The following is a 20,078-nucleotide window of genomic DNA, read 5'->3' as shown; positions in this document are numbered from 1 at the left end:
CGTCATCGGGATTCATGTTGAAAGCGAATAAAGTATATCCGTTCAGGTACTCTTCTCTGTTTATCGACAGTGCCTGATCTTTCAGCTGCTTTCCTGATGCTAAAATTAGAGAATGGAATTCACGGACCACGTTACCGGACTGAAAAACAGGCTGAAACGGTTTTGCGGGATATTGCGTACCATCTACGTACAGCGCGATAAACTCTGCATCGTAATGTTTAAAATTAAAAGTGTTTTTATTGTACGACCCGCTGAAGGCGTCGTTGTCAACCATCCCAAAGATAATGGTTTTAGGTAAGGGACCGAGGAAGAGGTTCTCTTGTGAACAAATGCGGCTCCCTGCAGCTAGACTGAAGGTCTTCAAACAGACTCTTTCGATCGGATACTTGGCTGTGGCGGTGAGAAGTGCTTGTCCGTGACCGATTTTTACAGACGGTGAGACGGTTACTTTCTTCACAAAAAGAGAAGCGTTGAGTATTTTCAGATTGAAATTTGCATTTCCTTCCTTCATCAAACAGAATTCAGCTTTGCTGCGAACCATTTTAATCCTCAAATCGATCCCGTTCAGTAAAAGTTTATCCTGAAAAAATATATCCGAGTGAATGTGTCCAATCAGGTCGAAGGTGTTGCTTTCAGCACTGAAACTGGCCCTTTTTTTGAGGCCTTCGTTTCGTCCGTCCGGGTCTGTGGCGTCCATATGCCCCGCTGTGTCTTTGTAGAATAGCCCGGTGCAAAATTGTGTTTCCAGTGTATCTTTTCCATAGTTGATAAGACTTTCAAAGGTGGCACGGTATGGGTATGTACTGCTAGATTGAGAAATAAGACGATCCCCGAGCATGACATCCACTTGTGAAAAAAGTGAGGCTACGGGGTAGTTAACGACCCCAACCTTTGCATCGTTAGCTATATTGGAACCGTCGGGGTTCACGATTTTACAGGTCAGATGTAAAAAAGTGTTGTTCAAGTCGAGGTAATCCTCCCCGTTTCCAGCCACATAGAACTCCAGGGGCCCGTTGTCCGTAAGAGCGGAAAGTGGTGGTATTTCGACATAAGTGTACTTTTCGATACTCGTTTGGGTAAAAGGTAATGTGAAAATATCCAATTCTGTCTTGGTACACTCTGAGGATAGACTGTGTAAGAACGCCATGATGTTAGAAAATGTTCAGCCGATTTCTCTTGTGAGAGATGTAAGGGTGCCTGTTGCCTCTCTGCTCGGTCTTTTTCACACTGTTCTTGATTTTAGTAACCTTACGTCTTTTATTAGGAACCACATGTCGACGCCCTGGGAGCCTTTTAGATTTTTTACGCGCAGTCAACGCAAGCCCCGATCCGTCTTGATTCTGAGCTTGTGTCTTGCTCATAATGTTGTTGAATACGTCACTTACGAACCCTTTAGCAGCTGTTTTTAAATGAGGCTTTGCAATAGCAAAACCCCTTTTGAGGAACGGAACCGCCATTCTAAAAAGACCCTTGAACAGTCCTCCTAGCCCCGACCCATACATGGTGGGGGCGCCTTGAAACCCAGGAAGACCATTTCCAGCCTGGTGGACATAATAATCCACGTAGGTCTGCGGATGAACGTAGCCCCTATCCATCATTTTACATACGGAACGAATGTTTAGCGGGTCTAAAGTGTAGTTTAGCAATAAATTTCCCGTAACTAAAAGGTATAGGCTTGTTCTGATCCGTTTTGACTTCGATTACTATATCGGTAATGTGGTTCTTGGTGAGAGGTACGTAATGCAACTTATCATAAGTAATTGTGACGACTTTGTTGTTTTCACCCGTTATATGTACGCATCTCAGTAACGGAGCAAAATTGTCACCAACTCGTTGATACTCGATAACGTCTGTATATACATACATCGTATAAAAGCCTGCGTGAATATCAGAGGGGTTAGGCGCTTCTGGTTCTCGGGCCGTTATCGGAACACCGGGGTTCATACCGAGCATATATGCTAATTTTCCATTAGCTTTGAACGCAAAATGTTTTTGGGATACGATGCGTATTTTATTTTTCATAGGGTTATAGAATAGCTCTATTCCGAGCTCCATTTTCTTTAAGTTGTTGTTGATTTCACTAACCACTTCATCGATATTTTTATAATATCCTGGAGTGATATTAAAGTTACTGTTTAGTGTTCTCTTTCCATCCCTCTGAATAATATGACACATACTGTCTTCCTCCGTTAACGAGTACCAACTCTGGATATATTGAACCTCTGCGAGCGATACTTCCCATATTCCGTTCAAATCGATTGGTTTGGCGAATTTAGTAGTGTAATGCGAGATCTTATTATTAGGGTAAATATCCAAAGACGCGTTGCTTGGAAGGGTCACAAAGAAACCACACTCTTCCATGGTTTAATGAGTATAGTTTTCAGTTTTGTTCACGGTGATCCTTTTGTTATGTTAACTACGTCTTCGACCGGAACCCACGAATTAAATTTATCGGGCCAACCCACCCATTTCACCAGGCAGATTTTTTTCTGGTTTCGGGTCTTTTCAGACAAGATTTTCTCAATTTTAAACGTCTTGTCCTTACCGATAATGATCTTTTGTAGCTCGGGTTCATAAAATGTTCCGTCAATTTTTTCACCATCATAGTCTCGTAATTTATACACTGGGGGATCTCTCGGTATCCGTTCGGAGATTGTAAAATATTCATCCGTAAAGTTTTGCTCGTATCCTTTCTCAAACTGTCTTTTTAAACGAGAAATTCTAACGATATCACCAACTTTAAACTTGAAATTTAGTTTCTTTAATTTAGGTGTGAACAATCCGTAGAGGGTTTTAAATACTCTGAAGGAATTGGATTCGTTGACCTCGGCAGGTTTCATTTTGATGCTGGAATGGTAATTGTGATTGTACGCTTGAATCAAATCCTGAACTATGTCGATGTATTTTCTCGTGTTAAAAGCGGTAAAATATCTCCACATCCTGGTCTTTAGCGTTCTGTTGAACCTTTCACACACCGATGCTTTTTGCCCCGTACCCGTAGCAAAGTGAATAATGTCATCTTTTTTCATTAATGTTTGAAAATTTTTGTTAAAAAACTCCTTCCCTTGATCAGTTTGTAGTTTTCTGGGGACCCTACCTTCATTTAGAATGGAATCAAAAGCTTTAGTTACTTCGATTCCGGTCTTGTTTCGTAACACACGTACCCAGGCATATTTGGATAAAATATCTATACACGTGATCATAAATTTCGCATTGTCGTTACTCTCTGACAAGTTGCTCATATCGACTAAATCAGCTTGCCATTGTTCATCGATGTTCTTCACAAAAACCTTGTTTCTTTTAAACTTTGTAGATACTGGTTTATGTAGACTGTATGCATCCTGCTCTGCTAACCAGTTTTTTATTCAGTATCATTAGCTCTTTTACCTATTTTCTCAACAATAGCTCTTTGCAAACTCTCAACACCACCGTACAAACCAGGTTCTGACGGTGTATAATATATATTCTTCATCAATCGTTCAGTCATTTCGAGTGTCAAGGCAAGAATGATCAAATACCAGTGTAGAATAAGCATTTATCTCAGAACACGTGAGTAAGGTATTACATATTCAATCAAAGTAACATTTTCCATTCTAAACACACGCAGGTTTAGATACATGTTTAGTTTACATTCAATTGATTCAGCAATACATATAAAAAAAAAACTTGTTACACACCTATGTGTTAAGGACACACGCTATTTACGAATGTCTTCAGCATTTTTGTTTTAATCGGCTTCAGCCTTTTCTCGCAGTTAGAATAGACGTGGCTTGTTTTGAGGTTTCCCATGTATGCGATGGTTCAGCAGGTTCCAGAGATGAGTGAAAGTTCCAGTAATCTACGACGTCTTCGCACACTTGCTCGTTGAAAACGTCTTTGGTTTTCTCCTTGACCTCGTTCAGCACGGTTTTGATGTGAGGCTCGTCTCGCCATTCACACACGGTGGCTTCAGCGATGCCTTGAATTTTTTCCAGGGAAGGAGTGTGTTTGATTCCACACAGTTTCAGACCTCTTGCCAATGTGTATTTGAACCATGGTTTAAACAGTTTTTTCAGCAATCGGTAGGTGTTTAGGTGTAGATAGTACTCTTCAGGATCCAACAAACATGCGTGTTGGAGTTGACTCGGGTGATCGATCGCGCAGCCGTGACAGTTGTCCTTCAGATCTTGTTGGATAACTCTGTCCAGCAGTTCCCCCGTAACAGCACGTATGATGGTTAGAACAGTGTTGGTTATACACCCGTCGGCTTCATCGTTCGTTGTCAGAAAGGTCAGATTTCTTTTTCCTAGGCTTTCACCGTCTTCAAAACCCGAACTGGTCACATCATCATCATCATCATCATCATCAGCAGCAGCATACAGGGTTGCATCAGAGGTGTAGAAAACGGGGTTGATTTCACAAGACATATTGCTGGTTGACGTTCAGAATACTTTGGCTCGATATGTAATCAGACTCATTTATATAGCGTGTGGGAGGAGTCTTGGGGAGGTGGAGTTTCTGATCAAGAATAGTATATTGACGATCTCAGAATAAGACTTCTTCTAGCCTTTTTTTTATTTGCATCATTTCTTTGTCTCTTCCAGTTTTTTGGAATAATTCATCGATTTGCCGGAAGTAGCGTTGCAGATCGTGCCAGCTGGTTCGGTCATACCTCACTTCACAATTCTCTTTGTTATCAGGGGCGTTGTCACCGGTTAATACAGCAGCACAGTGCAGTGAAACTTGGTTCTTGGAGAAATTTGTTGCTCTGATACAGTATTTGCATTGAAGAGACGTACTGTTCCATTTACGTCTGTACGCATCCGGGGAAAAGAAATCCATTCTAACAATGTAGTCAAAATCCTTGCACCATTTTCTGAACTTTTTCCAGTCACCTTTGTTAAAAGTTACGTTCTCTGTAGCACGGCTCCAGTGGATGTGTCCCGGGACCGAGAACTTGAAAAGCAAAACGGTTCCTTTTTCTGCATCGAAAAAAACCCGGCTGTACATCCGTTTGACATTACCCAATATTGAATCTTTTCATGTTCTAACATTTTTTCTATTCTTCCCAAAAAAGGGTGAGCTTTTTTCGGCGCGTTAGGACAAACATCAGCCATGTTGTAAGATCGCACACGTTGTTCTAAGTACAGAGTATTATAAAGCCTAGAGGGATGCTCGACTTTTATAAGCAGGTTCGTATGCATGCGTTTGTCTGTACATGCACGTGTGTGTTTGTGTGTGTGTGTGTGTGTGTGTGTGTGTGTGGGTGTGTGTGTGTGTGTGTGTGTGTGTGTGTGTGTGTGTGATATTTTTGTTTGGATGTGGGATACACATGGCCGTACCAGGTATGGTCACGATTTGGATGTGAACCAGATTTAACAAAACTATATATATTCTTATGACCTAGCACAGAGAGCTTCATATTCTATGTGAAGAGGAAAATCATGAGTATGCAACTTGTGTCTGTGTGGGGTGGGGTGCGGTGGGGTGGGGTGGGGTGGGGGGAACACATGGTCGTACCAGGTATGGTCACGATTTGGATGTGAACCAGATTTAACAAAACTATATATATTCTTATGACCTACCACAGAGAGCTTCATATTCTATGTGAAGAGGAAAAACATGAGTATGCAACTTGTGTCTGTGTGGGGTGGGGTGGGGTGGGGGTGGGGGGTGGGGGGAACACATGGTCGATGACCTACCACAGAGTGTTAGAAAAACATGAGTATGCAACTTGTATCTGTGTGGGGTGGGGTGGGGTGGGGGGAACAAATGGTCGTACCAGGTATGGTCACGATTTGGATGTGAACCAGATTTAACAAAACTATATATATTTTTATGTCCTACCACAGAGAGTTTCATATTCTATGTGAAAAGATGTACCAGGTGTGCGCAACGTGTGGGGCGGAAAAACACACATGGCAGCACCATATATGGTCACGAATGGATGTGATCCAGATTTAACATAACTATTCATATTTTTATGATCATGACCTTTGATCTAGATATAGAGAGTTAGGATGTGTATCTTTTTGACCTTTGACCTATACCTGTCAAAACTACGGTTACAATATATACAAACTATCTCTCTCTCACATGATGTCAAACTTCTCGTCACAGAAGCAAATGTCAGAAAAACCTTACTTGAAGTGGCACATAAAGAAATAGTTCAGGATCCTACATATATAGCAGAGTGTTGGAACAGTGTGCCGAAGGGCTGAAACTGCCCCCAGGAGGATTGGACTAAATGCTGGCCAGCCTCACTCCTACACCAGGGAAGGCCATGCTTCAACATGAGATCCTCAACAAGAGAGAAAATCAGATTCTTGATTTTCTCAAGAAGTTTACAAGGAATTGTGGTGAACTTCGGCTGAGGAAATTTCTCAGGTTTTGTAGTGGTAATCGTTTTAATTGATTACAAATATTTGATCATATGGCTTCACATAACAGAAACATAGTAGAGAGAGATAGTTTGTATATATTGTAACCTTATTTTTGACAGGTCTAGGTCAAAGGTCAAAAAGATACATATCATTACTCTCAGGTCAAGTTCAAGATCATTATCAATCAATCATATTTTACTTTGACAGGTCTAGGTCATCACCAACGTCATCGGACAGATGTAGTTGAAGATATCTATTGTTCCATATTCTTAGATATAGATTAATCATTGATTTTGACAAGCCTAGGTCAAAAAAGGTCATCACCAACGTCATTGGACAGACATAGTTAAAGACTACCATTTTATCAGCAGTAAACTTTAAATCCGGTTCCGGTGCATTCACACACACACACACACACACACACACACACACACACACACACATACAGAAGATAGGCCTAGGTCAAAAAAAGGTCATCACCAACGTCATAGGACATATGTAGTTGAAGATATCTATTGTTCCATATTCTTAGCTATAGATTAATCATCGATTTTGACAAGCCTAGGTCAAAAAAGGTCATCACCAACGTCATCGGACAGACGTAGTTAAAGATATCTATTGTTCCATATTCTTAGCTATAGATTAATCATCGATTTTGACAAGCCTAGGTCAAAAAAAGGTCATCACCAATGTCATCGGACAGACGTAGTTAAAGACTACCAGTTTATCAGTAGTAAAAATTAAATCCGGTTTCCGGTACATACACACACACACACACACACACACACACACACACACACACACACACAGAAGATACCCCTGACTAATCAGAAAAAAAGACATCTGTTTAAATATTTAGACCATAGCTAATTGAATATTATCAGTAGTAAACTTTAAATCCGGTTCTGGTGCATTCCCACACACACAAACACACAAGTTCTTTCACATAGAATGTATTCATACATAGTATGGTCATGTGCATTCCACACACACATGAACACACACACACACCCCTGACCAATCAGAACAAAGGAAATTAAAATTGCTCCATCCGGTAGATGTTGGTATAAACACCATACGTTTATAGAAGAAGAAGAAGAAGGACTCACCCACCCTTTAGGTTTAAAATACTCTTGTACTTCGAACATCGTGTGTGATCTTAAAACATGACTAACTCATGTCCTAATGCTCGGAAAAAAAGCGCACTCTTTTTGGGAAGAATAGAAAAAAATTTAGAGCATGAAAAGATTCAATATTGGTTAATGTCAAATGGATGTACAGCCAGATTTTTTTTCAATGCAGAAAAAGGAACCGTTTTGCTTTTCAAGTTCTCGGTCTCGGGTCACATCCACTGGAGCCGCGCTACTGAGAGCGTAACTTTTAACGAGGGTGACTGGAGAAAAAATTCAGAGAATGGTGCATGGACTTTGACTACATTGTTAGAATGGACTTCTTTTCCCCGGATGCGTACAGATGTAAATGGAACAGTACATCTCTGCAATGCAAATACCGCATCAGAGCAACAAATTTCTCCAAGAACCAGGTTTCACTGCGCTGTGCTGCTGTATTAACTGGTGACGACGCCCCTGATAACAAAGAAAACTGTGAAGTGAGGTATGACCGAACCAGCTGGCACGATCTACAACGCTACTTCCATAAAATCGATGAATTATTCCAAAAAATTGGAAGAGAAAAAGAAAGAACGGAAATAAAAGTAAGGCTAGAAGATCTCATCCGAGATCGTCGATATACTACTCTTGAGCTGAAACTCCGCCTTCCCCAAGACTCCTCCCATATGATCTATAAATGAGTCTGACTACATATCGAAGGTCAAAACATTCTGAGCATCAACAAGCGATGTGGCTTGCGATCTCGAGAACGCAAGACCCGTTTTCTACAACTCTGTTTCTACCCTGGATGACGATGATGCGACCAGTTTGGGTTTTGAAGACGGCAAAAACCTAGGAAAAAGAAATCTGACCTATCTGACAATGAACGATGAAACCGACGGGTGTATAACCAACACTGCGCTGGCCATCATACGTGCGGTCACAGGAGAACTGTTGGACAGAATTATCCAACAAGATCTGAAGGACAACTGCCATGGCTGCGCGATCGATCATCCGAGTCAATTCCAACACGCATGTTTGTTTGATCCTGACGAATACTATCTGCACCTGAACACCTACAGATTGCTGAAAAAGCTGTTTAAACCCTGGTTCAAATACACATTGGCAAGAGGTTTGAAATTGTGCGGCATCAAAAACACTCCGTCCCTGGAAAAAATTCAAGGAATCGCTGAAGCCATCGTGTGTGATTGGCGAGATGAGCCTCACATCAAAACCATGCTGAATGAGGTCAAAGAGAAAACCAAAAACATTTTCAATGATCAGGTGTACGAAAACGTTGTGGACTACTGGACCTTTCACTCATCTCTGGAACCTGCTGACCTGCAGCATACATGGGAAACTTCAAAACAAGCCACGTCTATTCTGACTGCGAGAAAAGCCTGAAGCCAAACAAAACAAAATGCTGAAGACATTCGTAAATAACGTGTTTCCTTAACACATTTGTGTGTATCAAGTTTTATCTTACATGTATTGCTCAAACGTTTGAATGTAAAACTATTCATGTGTCTAAACCTGGGTGTGATGTAAATTGTTTAGAATGGAAAATTTGATTGAATTTGTAATACCATGCTCACGTGTTCTGAGATAAAATGTTTGATCATTCTTGTCTTGACACTCGAAATGACTGAACAATTGATGAAGAATATATATTATACACCATCAGAACCTGGTTCATATGGTGGCGTTGAGAGTTTGCAAAGAGCTATTATTGAGAAAATAGGTAAAAGAGCTAATGATACTGAAATAAAAAACTGGTTAGAAGAGCAGGATGCGTACAGTCTACATAAACCAGTGTCTACAAAGTTTAAAAGAAACAAGGTTTTTGTAAAGAACATCGATGAACAATGGCAAGCTGATTTAGTCGATATGAGCAACCTGTCAGAGAGTAATGACAACGCAAAATTTATGATCACGTGCATAGATATTTTGTCCAAATATGCCTGGGTACGTGTGTTACGAAACAAGACCGGACTTGAGGTAACTAAAGCCTTTGATTCCCTTCTAAAGGAAGGTAGCGTCCCCAAAAAACTACAAACTGACCAAAGGAAGGGGTTTTTTAACAAAAATTTTCAAACATTAATGAAAAAACATGACATTGTTCACTTTGCTACGGGTACGGGTCAAAAATCATCGGTGTGTGAAAGGTTCAACAGAAAGCTAAAGACCAGGATGTGGAGATATTTTACCGCTTTTAACACGAGGAAATACATCAACGTAGTCCAGGATCTGATTCAAGCGTACAATCACAATTACCATTCCAGCATCAAAATGAAACCCGCCGAGGTCAACGAAGCCAATTCCTTCAGAGTATTTAAAACCCTCTACGGACTGTTCTCACCTAAATTAAAGAAACTAAAATTCAAGTTTAACATCGGTGATATCGTTAGAATTTCCCGCTTAAAAAGACAGTTTGAAAAAGGATACGAGCAAAACTTTACGTATGAATATTTTACAATCTCCGAACAGATACCGAGAGATCCCCTGGTATATAAATTACAAGACTATGATGGTGAAAAAACTGAGGGAACATTTTATGAACCCGAGTTACAAAAGATCATTATCGGGAAGGACAAGATGTTTAAAATTGAGAAAATCTTGTCTGAAAAGACCAGAAACCAGAAAAAAAATCTGCCCGGTGAAATGGGTGGGGTGGCCCGATAAATTTAATTCCTGGGTTCCGGTCGAAGACGTAGTTAACATAACAAAAGGATCGTCGTGAACAAAGCTGAAATCTATATTCATTAAACCATGGAAGAGTGTGGATTCTTTGTGACCCTTCCAAGCAACGCGTCTTTGGATATTTTCCCTAATAATAAGGTCGCGCACAACACTACTAAATTCGCAAACCAATCGATTTGAATGGGATATGGGAAGTCTCGCTCACGGAGGTTCAATATATCCAGAGTTGGTACTCGTTAACAGAGGAAGACTGTCCTTGTAATATTATACAGAGGGATGGAAAGAAAACACAAAACAGTTACTTTAATATCACTCAAGGATATTACAAAAGTATCGAAGAACTGGTTAGTGAAATCAACCAAAAAATGAAGAAATTGGAACTTGGAATTGAGACAACCTATAACCCTATGAAAAATAAAATACACATTGCGTCCTAAAAACATTTTGCATTCAAAGCTAATGGAAAATTAGCATATATGCTCGGTATGAACCCAGGCGTTCCGATAACGGCCTGAGAACCAGACGCACCTAACCCCGCTGATATTCACGCAGGCTTTTACACAATGTATGTATATACAGACGTTATCGAGTATCAACGAGTTGGTGACAGTTTTGCCCCGTTACTGAGATATATACATATAACTGGTGAAAACAACAAAGTCGTCACAATTACTTATGATAAGCTGCATTACGTACCTCTCACCAAGACCCACTTCACCGATATAGTAATCGAAGTCAAAACCTATCAGAACAAGCCTATACCTTTTAGAAATTTATAGCTAAACTACCCTTTAGATCTGCTCAACATTCGTTCCGTATGTAAAATGATGGATAGGGGCTACGTTCATCCACAGACCTACGTGGATTATTATGTCCACCAGGCTGGAAATGGCCTTCCGGGGTTTCAAGGCGTCCCCACCATGTATGGGTCGGGGCTAGAAGGTCTGGTCAAGGGTCTTTTTAGAATGGCGGTTCTGTTCCTCAAAAGGGGATTTGCTATTGCAAAACCTCATTTAAAAACAGCAATTAAAGGTTGCAACATTATGAACAAGACACAAAATCAAGATGGATCGGGCCTTGCATTGATTGCGTGTAAAAAATCTAAAAGGCTCCCAGGACGTCGACACGTGATTCCGAATAAAAGACATAAGGTTACTAAACTCAAGACCAGTGGGAAAAAGACAGAGCAGAGAGGCAACAGGAATCCTTTCATCTCTCACAAGAGAAAGTGGCTGATCATTTTATAACATCATGGCTTTCTTACACAGTCTATCCTCAGAGTGTACCAAGACAGAATTGGATATTTTCACATTACCTTATACCCAAATGTGTATCGAAAAGTACACATGTCGAAATACCTCCACTTTCCGCTCTTACGGACAACGGGCCCCTGGAGTTCTACGTGTCTGGAAACGGGGAGGATTACCTCACCTTGAACAACACTTTTTTACATGTGTCCTGCAAAATCATGAACCCCGACGGTTCCAATATAGCTAACGATGCAAAGGTTGGAGTCGTTAACTATCCCGTAGCCTCACTTTTTTCACAAGTGGATGCCATGCTCGGGGATCGTCTTATTTCTCAGTCCAGCAGTACATATCCATACCGTGCTACCTTTGAAAGTCTTCTCAACTATAGAAAAGATATCCTGGAAAAACAATTTTGCACCGGGCTATTCTACAAAGACATCGCTGGGCATATGGACGCCACAGACGCAAACAGCCGAAACGAAGGTCTCAAAAAAAGGGCTAGTTTCAGTGCTGAAAGCAACACCTTTGACCTGATTGGACAATTTCACTCGGATATATTTTTTCAGGATTAACTTTTACTGAACGGTATCGATTTGAGGATTAAAATGGTTCGCAGCAATGCTGAATTCTGCTTGATGAAGGAAGGAAATGCAAATTTCATTTTGAAAATATTCAACGCTTCTCTGTTTGTGAAGAAAGTAACCGTCTCACCATCTGTAAAAATCAGTCACGGGCAAGCACTTCTCAGTGCCACAGCCAAGTACCTGATCGAAAGAGTCTGTTTGAAGACCTTCAGTCTAGCTGCAGGGAGCCGCATTTGTTCACAAGAGAACCTTTTCCTCGGCCCTTTACCTAAAACCATTACCTTTGGGATGGTAGACAACGATGCCTTCAGCGGGTCGTACAATAAAAACCCTTTTCATTTTAAACATTACAATGCAGAGTTTATCGCGCTCTACGTAGACGGTACTCAATATCCTGCAAAACCTTTTCAGCCTGTTTTTCAGTCCCGTAACGTGGTCCGTGAATTCCATTCTTTAATTTTAGCATCAGGAAAGCAGCTGAAAAATCAGGCTTTGTCAGTAAACAAAGAAGAGTACCTGAACGGCTATATTTTATTCGCATTCAACCTGAATCCTGACAATGATAGTGGGCAACATTTGTCATTAATAAAGTTGGGAAATATGCGACTGGAACTCAGATTTCGACAACCGCTTCTGAGCACGGTGAATCTAATCGTGTACACCAGTTTCTACAGTATTCTAGAAATAAACAATCGAAGAAACGTGCTCATCGATTACCAGTGACGCATGGATACCAGAGAACTAACGGAGGTTATGAGAAGTTGTCCTGAAATAGATAAAATATTTCACGGCTTGATGGCCTGTGACGAGCTACTTACGCGTACACTGAGAAAGTTTCCTGCTTTGTTCATCGTAAACACACATCCGAGACATATGCTGGATGAGCACTGGCTAGCTTTATGCCTTAATGACGAAACCACCGGAGAATTTTTTGACTCGTACGGAAACCCTCCAGACTACGAACTCTTTCCTCGATCGATTAATTATTTTTTGACAAAGAACTGTTGTAAAATAAAATACAATCCTGTACAAGTTCAAAACTTTACTTCAGTTTGCTGCGGGCAGCACTGTGTGTTTTTTCTGTGTCACAAAGCTAAAGGTTATTCATTTAACCATATTATGTCTATGTATAACGAAGATATAAATAGAAATGATAATGCAGTTGTGTCTTTTGTTAAAAAATGTACCCTAGATTAAATAAAAAGCATTCATTTACTTGTACAATGTGTTAACTCTCTATATATGTTTCATTTGTATGTGTAGTGGAATGATTACGCTTCACAAGAAAATTGCTTAACAATTATTATTAACAGTTATTTTATTGAAATAGAGGTAACACAATATAACATTCATTGTCCCTCGTCATTTCAAACACCAAACCAGTTAGAACTGTTAAAAACGGGGGATTTGAAAACTTGTTCGGAATCATAGTCTTTGCTTTTAGGTGGGGAAACAAGGTGAGAGGTATCTTTAGATCTTTTTATGTCAGATATTTTGCGTCGAACACCTCCATTAGGTATTGCTGAAAAGGGTATATTTAGGTTGGTTATTGTCTGTAAGAACTCTTTCCAGCCTAAAGGTCTCCGTTCGTCGGATACTCGATGAGGAGCCGTGAGATTTTTAAGTAAATCCACCATGTGTGATTCGTTGATAGTGTTTCCTTTAAAAATAAATTCACCATTATCGTTCCACAATGCACCAGCTTTTAAAAGTTTTTCATAACGTACGAAGCGTTACTTTTTTTTCCTCGCAGAAATGTTAGCAAGCACCTCTTGTACGAACTTGTCTTTGGGCGACTCGGTCACCACTGCTTCCGCTTTGCTTTCCGGTATTTTAGGTAAGGACAGGGTCAGTTGAGCAGATTCCTGCTCTCCTAGTTTAACCAAGTTTAAAAAATTTTGCAGCGCCGACGCATAGAGTTTCGCCTTATCATAATCGTTCAGATCAGTCCTTGACAAAATACCTCGTATTGCATCGTTCAAGTTGTTTTCAACAGTCTTTCTTAAGCTTTCCTTCTCTGCGGTGATGTTTCTAAGTTTATCGAACTGATGTTGAGGGACTAAATACATTTTCTCTGCGGTCTCCATGTTAATTGATTCAATTAAGCTGCTTATAAAAGGAATGGCTACACTGAGCAAAGGTAGAAGAAATCCTCTGGATTGATTAATAACTTTCCTCTTTTTTTCTACGGACGCTCATTTATCCGCAAATAGATTGATCCATTTTTTTTTGTTTTTTTAAAACCCGGTACTGTTTCGTCGTCAGTGGTATGTTTCCCCTGAGCACGTTTAAAGCTAGTTCACATATGCTCAGGATGAGATCTGTGGGAGCATCATGTAATATATCTTTTCTCCTTTAGGGTGGAGACAGATGTAATGATTTCATTAACGGGAAGGTTTTTTTCAATCGATCAGACATTTGTTGCCGATACTTTAAAGTCTTTTTTTCTTCTTTGGGACATACACAACCGGATTCTCTCCCGGAAACACCCCTGACCGGAGACGAAGTTCTTCTGGCGTTTGTGCTTTCAGGTCAACAAATAAATACCCATAAGGTCTAGAGACGGCATCGAGAAAGCATTCTAAAAAATACTTGCAGTTACCCGGATACATTTGACGAGCCAGTATGCTGATCTGTAATTTATCTCTAGGGTTTTTAAAAAGAACCATGTAGTTGGTGTTCAGGTTGATTGTTCTGCTGGTCTTGCCTTGAAAAAACAAGCTTTGAACGAGGTAGATGATGCTCAGATTTCTGTGGTGGGTGTATTTTGTAAAAGCCTTTTCTATTTCGTTGTTTTTACTGGCGGATTCCATCAAGTCATTGATTACCAACAAGTTTAATTTATTGGGAGGAAATAGTTCGTCGTCACACAAAGAATCAGGGATTCCTTGAAGAAATTTTATATTTATTCTGGTCATCAATTCATCGTACAGAGGTTGGCAACGCGTATAACACCAGACAATGTTTTTGGGAACTACCGACATTGCCTCTTTATAGTTTTAGAACAACATTTTGATAAAATAAGATTTTCCACTATTACTAGGTCCACATACGATACATGAAAAGGGAAGTTGTATCCTAGTGTCAAAAGCAGTCACATTCACATTTTCCATTACAAAACACGTCGACAGAAACTATATATACATATATACATGAATATTCTTAATATCCGTAAGGGAGCGTTGTAAAATCAGATAGTAAAACACGCTTATAGTACACAACCCTGAACCTTTTCAACTGTGTTTTGTTTCTCAAATGAAACCCCTTTTTATCACTCATGATTTGGTTATGCGTGGTTATGAGTTGGCAGGTTTGATCCGGATTTTTCACTTGCTCGTCCACCAGTTCTGTCAGTGATTTCAAATTGACAATTTCAGAATTGATACAATTTAAAGTAATGCCTTTAGCTTTCATGGTTGTTTTTCCTTTTACGGTTTTGTAACCATAGGTTTTAGGACCTGCGCTTACGAGTTCTACGATTTGATCGCCATCATCTTGTTTATAGTTTAAACAACATGCACGACTCTTTTAAAACGCCGTCTTTAAAAAAGGTTTTTTCACCCTTAAAATAACCTGGTTAGAAGTTAGGATATGTAATACATATTTTCATTTTCTTCAGACATATTGTCACTTCAGTCTCCACAACGAATAACACCGATGGTTTTGACCTTTCTTTCAGTAAAAGAGAACAACGACATCATACAGCGTTGAAGGACTGTAGAAATGTTTTACACATCACAGTGTTTTTCTCAACAACGTAGCCAATAAATAGTTCAATTATTTCACAAACCTCAGTCTGTTCATTTCTTGACAGAAGTATTACACATAGATCATACACATAGGGAGCTACACATGCATAACATGTCCAAAATTCTAATACATCTACCACATTCAGTCACCAGGTCTAGTATTTTCTGATAGATTAGTTACACAAACTGATAATTACCACAGAAGTAATTTCAGAAACAAAGATTCACTTAAACTACAAATGTACACATTGGTAGGGATCGTTAAACCCTGAAACACACGACTCGTCCCTTAATTCATTAACATAAACACACTGTAAGCATTCTGGTCAGCAAACCCCCAAGAAACACATGACTCTCTCTCTCTCTCTCTAACACACCCACACACCCACATACACACACACTTCAGACACTGTCACCAGAGCTCATAAATGTAAAATTTACACTATCTACAGAACTGTCACCCCGGGAAAACACATGTGTAGGACAGTGTGTATAGGCCTACAAGACATCGCCCCGGAAAATGTGTCTTCTAGTTTAAACAAAACTCTCGATTCTTTTAAGCAGCACTTTAAACATTTTACATCCTAAAGGGTTAGGTTTAGAAGGCATGTAATACGCACGTTTCTTATAAAACACCGTCTTTAAAACGTTTACCTCCTAAAAGGACCTATTTAGAAAGTATGTAAAAACTTTTTTTTTTTTTTTTTTTTTTTTTTTTACATTTCTTCGGGTATATCAATGTTTTAGAGTATTCATTTCAGTAAATTTTTATTCAAAGTCATGCCATTTTCTCAAAAGTGCAATCAATAAAGTTTATTTTATTTCACAAGCTTACATTCTGCTCATTTATGTTCACATTCAACCATCATGTGTTTTCTAACAGCGGAGCTATACAAAACAAACCCCCACAATCTAAATTTAATGTGTGGTTGCAAGATAAAAATTCTAATTTGTTGAATTAATTAAATATTTAAAGTTGTACACATTATTTTTGATGAGTTGTGTTGACATAATAATGTTGATAATTACATCAACTTAATATTGTGTGTAATTTCTGAATGAATTGATTTAAAACAAAATTTACGTTGTAGTACATTTACATTTATTCATTTAACAGAGTGTTAGAGGACCTGTAGACTGAACAAATACTAAGGACATTACAATGTGAGTATCATTTCACTTACAATTAAATTCTACTAAAGCAATGAATTTGGGGCATGTTCTCAATAGTGATATGACCAATAGTGGACTCGTGTATAGGCTACACCTGCTAATACATTTGATGGACTATTTTGCACTACTACACGTAGCTAATGCTAGTCATATTTAGCAGTGTCATTTGAATATCTACTCTTTAGTTTACCGTAGCAGTGGATAAGAAGGAAAAAGTTTCATTTGACAAATCTTCTCAACTAGAGAGGGCTTTTCATTTGTGCTATAGGAAAGATAAGCATGATTACATTTCTGCTTATTCATGTAAACCTCAACTACATTGTGTAATCTAATTTCATGTATTGATACATTTTTTTATTTTATTTTTTAAAATCTTTTGTCATTCGCACATGTAGCCTTCTAGCTCCACAGCCTTTGGACTGTGGATAATTCTATGAGAGAGATCAAAGTAGTAGACACAGAGTGTTTATTTTTTGTCTATATTGCTCATTTCATTCAGTGCTTTAACGTCTATAAATCCTGCAGAGATGTTACGTATGAGATTTGTAATGTAAATCACACTGGATTTTACTTACTATTGTTATAAAACTTAAAGGCAGTCATTTTTTCTGGTTTAAAAGACTGCATTCTACTGCAGACAATCTATATGGAGAAACGTAATTTTAAAAATGATTGTCAACTTAACAACATGTGTTCATAATTATGGTAATTTAGTACATAACACTTAAATTCCTTTTAAATAATGTGAAAATAAAGTGTGTTTGTGTGTGTCATATTTTTGTTTGGATGTCTGTGTGTAATACACATGGCCATTCCATGTATAGTAACATTTGTGTCAGGAATGGATGGGATCCCGATTTAACATAACTAGTAACGTTTGTGTCAGGAATAGATGGGAACCCGATTTAACATAACTATATATATTTTTATGACCTACCTCAGAGTGTTAGAAAGACCATGTGTGCAATGTGTGTGGGTGGAATACACATGGCCGTACCAGGTATGGTTACGTTTGTGGCACGAATGTATGTGATCCAAATTTAACATAACTATATATATTTTTATGACCTACCACAGAGTGTTAGAAAGAACATGTGTGCAACGTGTGTGGGTGGAAAACATATGGCCGTACCCGGTATGGTAACGTTTGTGTCATGAATGGATGTGATCCAGATTTAACATAACTATATATATTTTTATGACCTACCTCAAAGTGTTAGAAAAACATGTGTGTGCAACTTGTGTGGGTGGAAAACATATGGCCGTACCAGGTATGGTAACGTTTGTGTCACTAATGGATGTGATCCAGATTTAACATAACTATATACATATTTTATGACCTACCACAGAGCGTTAGAAAGACCATGTGTGCAACGTGTGTGGGGTGGAAAACATATGGCCGTACCAGGTATGGTAACGTTTGTGTCACGAATGGATGTGATCCAGATTTAACATAACTATATATATTTTTATGACCTACCTCAGAGAGTTTCATATTCTATGTGAAAAGAAAGACCATGTGTGCAACGTGTGTGGGGTGGAAAACATATGGCCGTACCATGTATGGTAACGTTTGTGTCACGAATGGATGTGGTCCCGATTTAACATAACTATAAATATTTTTATGATCATGACCTTTGATCTAGATATAGAGAGTTAGAATGTGTATCTTTTTGACCTTTGACCTATACGTGTCAAAACTAAGGGTACATTATATACAAACTATTTCTCTCTCTGACCATACAAAGCAGCAAAGATAGAGGAACTAAAAACAGGAACAATTGTACTATGCAGATAAGCATTAGAATGCTCACTCATCTGAAAAAAATCTGACAGAGAAAAAGTAGATAAGGAACTAACTTCCGGAAAAGATAATAGACCCTACCATGTAATTGTCAAAAAATAATAATGTAAATAATGTTGCAATGAAACAAAAGATAAGGAAAATTATAGCCATTAAAATAGAAAACCTAAGACCAATTTAGGTTGGAGAAACAAATTATCCTACAAGTTTCCAAAGTGTTCCATGCACACAATGCAGAAATTCTCATCATCAGAGGTGTCAGAATCCTCTTGATCATTGGGCTTGGGCCTTTTGCTTGTTTAATTTGTTTTCTTCTTTTGCCAGCATTGCTGGCTGTGTTTATCATCCTCCTAAATGGATCATAGATGCTACAATTGTGGGACTATAGCTTATGAGTACAGTGGAGTGGGAAAGAAAGGAGTGCTATCCCATTTTCTTTGTGGAGTAAGTGATTGCTTCAATGAAAGATGAGAACTGTGGTTGTCCAACAACCTTCCTCTCAGTACTGCCCTTTGTATACTTCACAAAGTGTTTCAGGAAGATGAGTAAATCCTCCTCCTGCATCCATTAGAGACATTACCACACCAACACTGCCTGGTGGTCGATGTATCTTTTACGTGGAAAGGCGAAGGCTGGAGGAATGACATTTCCCAGTGCATTCACAGCACAAGCTACTTTTGATGCCCGTCTCATCCACATTCCAGATATAATTCCCATAAAAGGTGTGCTTCTCAATCACATGTTCAAGCTTATTAAATAATCTCTCCATTTTTGGATAATTGAAGCCTGTGGCCAGAGACAAACTAGTTGCAGGTGCACTTGTGATGGACAGATTTGGATGGTGTTTCATGAAGTCTGAAAACCAGTCAGATCCTGCCATGGATTTCTTAACCCATGACTGGGGTTGTTTACAGTTATTGTCCAATGCCAACTGGTATGCAAACTTTCTGACATAAAATCAAGTCAACAGTAAACGTTATCCCCATGAATGATGCAAAACCCCTTGGGCAGTCAGTCATGAATAAGTCACAATGGAAAAAGTTGCGGAAAAGCTGTTAATCAATGGTTTCTACCTCTTCATAATGGGGAGAATATTTGTCGGGTGAAATATTTTCCTTAAACATATGAGTGCCCCACTTTTTATCTAGGCCTCTCTCGTTCATACCTCTTGGGGGGCTAACCCATAGTACAGATCAGCTGCTTCCTTCAAATACTCAGGCAAGAGTTCCTCCTGTGCCTCACTGAAGACTCTCTGACTACTCTGGTAGCCTATGGGGCTGCTCACTTGAACCCTCTGCTCTTAGCATTTGTGAGGCTTTAAAATATCTTTATTGTATCTTTCCCTGC

Source organism: Ictalurus punctatus, chromosome 16, assembly GCF_001660625.3.
Source record: "Ictalurus punctatus breed USDA103 chromosome 16, Coco_2.0, whole genome shotgun sequence".
NCBI classification, from domain to species: Eukaryota; Metazoa; Chordata; class Actinopteri; order Siluriformes; family Ictaluridae; genus Ictalurus; species Ictalurus punctatus.
Note: the sequence above shows the minus strand (reverse complement) of the source record.